Source organism: Schistocerca piceifrons, chromosome 5 (genome assembly GCF_021461385.2).
Source record: "Schistocerca piceifrons isolate TAMUIC-IGC-003096 chromosome 5, iqSchPice1.1, whole genome shotgun sequence".
NCBI lineage: Eukaryota > Metazoa > Arthropoda > Insecta > Orthoptera > Acrididae > Schistocerca > Schistocerca piceifrons.
The window spans coordinates 590599847-590605969 of record NC_060142.1 but is presented as its reverse complement, the minus strand read 5'-3'; the positions used below and the strand labels follow the sequence as shown (position 1 = coordinate 590605969).

Sequence of the window (6123 nt, the reverse complement as noted above, 5' to 3'; positions counted from 1 at the left end):
TAGGCGGAGCCTTGCAACACTTGTAGCACCTGTCACGAAATTTGCACAGGTGTCTGTTACGAAGGAAAACATGAGCCTCAGTTGCTTCTGTTCTGATCTACGTGCTGTAGTTAAGTAACCTTATCTATGACTCCAACTTCTGACTGAAGTATATATTCAGAACTTGTCAGTGAAAACTGATCTCAAAACCTCTCATGAAATACTCGGCGTTCTGTACATATTTTGGACCAACTCACTGCCCGTCATGCACCATAACATCGTGTGAACTGGGGAGGCTATTTGTTTTCCTGCTCTTATCACAGACCGGATGACATAGCTGCTGGTAAACCTTTCGGGATGTAAAGTTTTAAAGTACCCTGCGTCTCCTCCAAACAATCTCGCGTTGAACCAGAATCAAGTCCAAATCCGAAAGCAGAGTCGTCAACGAAGTACAACATTTAGCACTGAAAGCACATTCATAGTGGTGTCCTGCCCACTCATCTCTTATGGGGTGCCTAAAGGATGCTGCTTTCTCGGATAGCTATACAACAATTCAAGGAATTCACATTGTTGTTGTTGTTGTGGTCTTCAGTCCAGAAACGGGTTTGATGCAGCTCTCCATGCTACTCTATCCTGTGCAAGCTTCTAAATTTCCAAGTGACTACTGTACCCTACATCCTTCTGAATCTGCTTGGTGTATTCATCTCTTGGTCTCCCTCTACGATTTTTACCCTCCTCACTGCTCACCAATACTAAATTGGTGATCCCTTGATGCCTCAGAACATGTCCTACCAACCGATCCCTTCTTCTTGTCAAGTTGTGTCACAAATCCCTCTTCTCCCCAGTTCTATTCACTATCTCCTCATTAGTTACACGATCTACCCATCTAATCTTCGACATTCTTCTGTAGCAACACATTTCGAAAGCTTCTATTCTCTTCTAGTCTAAACTATTAATCGTCCAATGTTCACCATCCATACATGGCTACACGTTAATGGTTTTTATTACAATAAAGTAGATTGATAATACTTAACTTTGAAATTACAATTACCATTAGCTGCTTACAGGCGTTGATAAATATCAACGGGGACAGTTGGGCTTACATGGCAGACACTCTATCCGACTGAGCCACCGAGGACACAGATGATACTGCGACTGCAGGGGCATACCTCTATACCTCTGGCACGCTCCCCGTGAGACCCACACTTCCAACTTACTGTCCGTGCACTACATTTGTAGTGCCCCTGCCCACTATACTCATTACTCACGGCAGTAACTCTACCAATTCCCGGATTCCAGTAAGAGTTTGAGCAATGTGAATGCATCCGCACTGAAGAAGACCATTGGCCGGTAAGCCTTATTTATATATGAGGATGGTGTCTGTTCTTTCGGACACGTCTGAAAGAACACACACACACACACATATAGGGTGATCCATAGATCGTGACCAGGCCAAATATCTCACGGAATAAGCGTCAAACGAAAGAACCACAAAGAACGAAACTTGTCTAGCTTTCAGGGGGAAACCAGACGGCGCTATGGTTGGCGCGCTAGATGGCGCTGCCATAGGTCAAACGGATATCAACTGCGTTTTTTTAAATAGGAACCCCCATTTTTATTACACATTCGTGTAGTACGTAAAGAAATATGAATATTTTAATTGGAACACTTTTTTCGCTTTGTGATAGATGGCGCTGTAATAGTCACAAACATGGTTCACAATTTTAGACGAACAGTTGGTAACAGGTAGGTTTTTAAAATTAAAATACAAAACATAGGTACGTTTGAACATTTTATTTCGGTTGTTCCAATCTGATACAAGTACCTTTGTGAACTTATTATTTCTGAAAACGCATGCTGTTACAGCGTGATTACCTGTAAATGCAACATTAATGCAATAAATGCTCAAAATGATGTCCGTCAGCCTCAGTGCGTTTGGCAATACGTGTAACGACATTCCTCTCAACAGCGAGTAGTTCGCCTTCTGTAATGTTCGCACATGCATTGACAACGCGCTGACGCATGTTGTCAGGCGTTGTCGGTGGATCACGATAGCAAATATCCTTCAACTTTCCCCACAGAAAGAAATCCGGGGACGTCAGATCCGGTGAACGTGCCGGCCATGCTGTGGTGCTTCGACGACCAATCCACCTGTCGTCAAATATACTATTCAATACCGCTTCAACCGCACGCCAGCTATGTGCCGGACGTCCATCATGTTGGAAGTACATCGCCATTCTGTCATGCAGTGAAACACCTTGTAGTAACAGTGCACCATTTAGATTGCCATCGATAAAATGGGGGCAAATTATCCTTCCTCCCATAATGCCGCACGATACATTAACCCGCCAAGGTCGCTGATGTTCCACTTGTCGCAGCCATCGTGGATTTTCTGTTGCGCAATAGTGCATATTATGCCGGTTTACGTTACCGCTATTGGTGAATGACGATTCGTTCCTAAATAGAAGGCGTGCAAAAATCTGTCATCGTCCCGTAATTTCTCTTATGCCCAGTGGCAGAACTGTACACGACGTTCGAAGTCGTCGCCATGCAATTCCTGGCGCATAGAAATATGGTACGGGTGCAATCGATGTTGATGTAACATTCTCAACACTGACGTTTTATAGATTCCCGATTCTCGCACAATTTGTCTGATACTGATGAGCGGATTAGCCGCGACAGCAGCTAAAACACCTACTTGGGCATCATCATTTGTTGCAGGTCGTGGTTGACGTTTTACATGTGGCTGAACACTTCCTGTTTCCTTAAATAACGTATCTATCCGGCGAACGGTCCGGACACTTGGATGGTGTCGTCCAGGATATGGAGCAGTATACATAGCACAGGCCCGTTGGGCGTTTTGATCGCAATAGCCATACATCAACACGATATCGACCTTTACCGCAATTGGTAAACGGTCCATTTTAACATGGGTAAAATATCGCGAAGCAAAAACTGTCCGCACTGGCGGAATGTCACGTGATACCATGTACGACTATTACAGGGCCATCCATCACAAAGCGAAAAAAGTGGTCCAACTAAAACATTCATATTTCTTTATGTACTACACGAATATACACTCCTGGAAATGGAAAAAAGAACACATTGACACCGGTGTGTCAGACCCACCATACTTGCTCCGGACACTGCGAGAGGGCTGTACAAGCAATGATCACACGCACGGCACAGCGGACACACCAGGAACCGCGGCGTTGGCCGTCGAATGGCGCTAGCTGCGCAGCATTTGTGCACCGCCGCCGTCAGTGTCAGCCAGTTTGCCGTGGCATACGGAGCTCCATCGCAGTCTTTAACATTGGTAGCATGCCGCGACAGCGTGGACGTGAACCGTATGTGCAGTTGACGGACTTTGAGCGAGGGCGTATAGTGGGCATGCGGGAGGCCGGGTGGACGTACCGCCGAATTGCTCAACACGTGGGGCGTGAGGTCTCCACAGTACATCGATGTTGTCGCCAGTGGTCGGCGGAAGGTGCACTTGCCCGTCGACCTGGGACCGGACCGCAGCGACGCACGGATGCACGCCAAGACCGTAGGATCCTACGCAGTGCCGTAGGGGACCGCACCGCCACTTCCCAGCAAATTAGGGACACTGTTGCTCCTGGGGTATCGGCGAGGACTGTTCGCAACCGTCTCCATGAAGCTGGGCTACGGTCCCGCACACCGTTAGGCCGTCTTCCGCTGACGCCCCAACATCGTGCAGCCCGCCTCCAGTGGTGTCGCGACAGGCGTGAATGGAGGGACGAATGGAGACGTGTCGTCTTCAGCGATGAGAGTCGCTTCTGCCTTGGTGCCAATGATGGTCGTATGCGTGTTTGGCGCCGTGCAGGTGAGCGCCGCAATCAGGTCTGCATACGACCGAGGCACACAGGGCCAACACCCGGCATCATGGTGTGGGGAGCGATCTCCTACACTGGCCGTACACCACTGGTGATCGTCGAGGGGACACTGAATAGTGCACGGTACATCCAAACCGTCATCGAACCCATCGTTCTACCATTCCTAGACCGGCAAGGGAACTTGCTGTTCCAACAGGACAATGCACGTACGCATGTATCCCGTGCCACCCAACGTGCTCTAGAAGGTGTAAGTCAACTACCCTGGCCAGCAAGATCTCCGGATCTGTCCCCCATTGAGCATGTTTGGGACTGGATGAAGCGTCGTCTCACGCGGTCTGCACGTCCAGCACGAACGCTGGTCCAACTGAGGCGCCAGGTGGAAATGGCATGGCAAGCCGTTCCACAGGACTACATCCAGCATCTCTACAATCGTCTCCATGGGAGAATAGCAGCCTGCATTGCTGCGAAAGGTGGATATACACTGTACTGGTGCCGACATTGTGCATGCTCTGTTGCCTGTGTCTATGTGCCTGTGGTTCTGTCAGTGTGATCATGTGATGTATCTGACCCCAGGAATGTGTCAATAAAGTTTCCCCTTCCTGGTACAATGAATTCACGGTGTTCTTATTTCAATTTCCAGGAGTGTATAATAAAAATGGGGGTTCCTGTTTTAAAAAAACGCAGTTGATATCCGTTTGACCTATGGCAGCGCCATCTAGCGGGCCAGCCATAGCGCCATCTGGTTTTCCCCTTCAAGCTAGACAAGTTTCGTTCTTTGTAGTTTTTTCGTTTGATGCTTATTTCGTGAGATATTTGCCCCGGCCACTATCAATGGACCTCTCTGTGTATACAAGGTGTTACAAAAACGTACGGCCAAACTTTCAAGAAACATTCCTCACACGCAAAGAAAGAAAATATGTTATGTGGACATGTGTCCGGAAACGCTTACTTTCCATGTTAGAGCTCATTTTATTACATCTCTTCAAATCACATTAATCATGGAATGGAAACACACAGCAACAGAACGTACCAGCGTGACTTCAAACACTTTGTTACAGGAAATATTCAAAATGTCCTCCGTTAGCGAGGATATGTGCATCCACCCTCCGTCGCGTGGAATCCCTGATGCGCTGATGCAGCCCTGGAGAATGGCGTATTGTATCACAGCCGTCCACAATACGAGCACGAAGAGTCTCTATATTTGGTACCGGGGTTGTGTAGACAAGAGCTTTCAAATGCCCCCATAAATGAAAGTCAAGAGGGTTGAGGTCAGGAGAGGGTGGAGGCCATGGAATTGGTCCGCCTCTACCAATCCATCGGTCACCGAATCTGTTGTTCAGAAGCGTACGAACACTTCGACTGAAATGTGTAGGAGCTCCATCGTGCATGAACCACATGTTGTGTCGTACTTGTCACATGTTCTAGCAGCACAGGTAGAGTTTCGCGTATGAAATCATGGCGGTGAATCGATGAAGTACAGTACATACTGACGAAATTAAAATGTGCTCTAACATGCAAATTAAGCGTTTCCGAACACATGTTCACATAACATCTTTTCTTTATTTGTGTGTGAGGAATGTTTCCTGAAAGTTTGGCCGTACCTTTTTGTAATACCCCATATACTGGCCAGTGGTCTTCTTCAGTGAGGATGCACTCACATTGCTCAAACTCTTACGAGAATAGGGAGATTGACTGCCGTGAGTAATGAGTATAGTGGTCAGCGGCACTACAAATGTAGTGTTTGTACAATAAGTTGAAAATGTGGGTCTCACAGGGAGTGTGCCACAGATAAGTCTTTGTAGTCGCACTGTCCTCTGTGTAACTTCCTGACAGATTAAAACTGTGTGCCCGACCGAGACTCGAACTCGGGACCTTTGCCTTTCACGGGCAAGTGCTCTACCAACTGAGCTACCGAAGCACGACTCATGACCGGTACTCACAGCTTTACTTCTGCCAGTATCTGTGAGTACCGGGCGTGAGTCGTGATTCGGCAGCTCAGTTGGTAGAGCAATTGCCCGCGAAAGGGAAAGGTCCCGAGTTTGAGTCTCGGTCGGGCACACAGTTTTAATCTGCCAGGAAGTTTCATATCAGCGCACACTCCGCTGCAGAGTGAAAATCTCATTCTGTCTGTGTCCTCGGTGGCTCAGTCGGGCAGTCGGCTTTCAGCCATGATACTGTGCGGACGCGCTCGCCGCTGCGGGCAGCGCTGTGCAGGTGTTGTTTATCTACTAGCGCGTGGTTGCTTAGTTGTATTGCCTTATAGTACCGGCACCGACCACCCATGGCGTCC

At 47.9% G+C, this 6123-nt stretch overlaps 1 non-coding gene across 1 annotated transcript; it reads right to left on the bottom strand.

The window, feature by feature from the left end:
* Window positions 1–5677: 5677 nt before the first annotated feature.
* On the bottom strand, window positions 5678–5752 carry Trnas-uga. The gene has a single exon. It is a non-coding gene; the product is annotated as a tRNA-Ser (tRNA).
* Window positions 5753–6123: the final 371 nt, after the last annotated feature.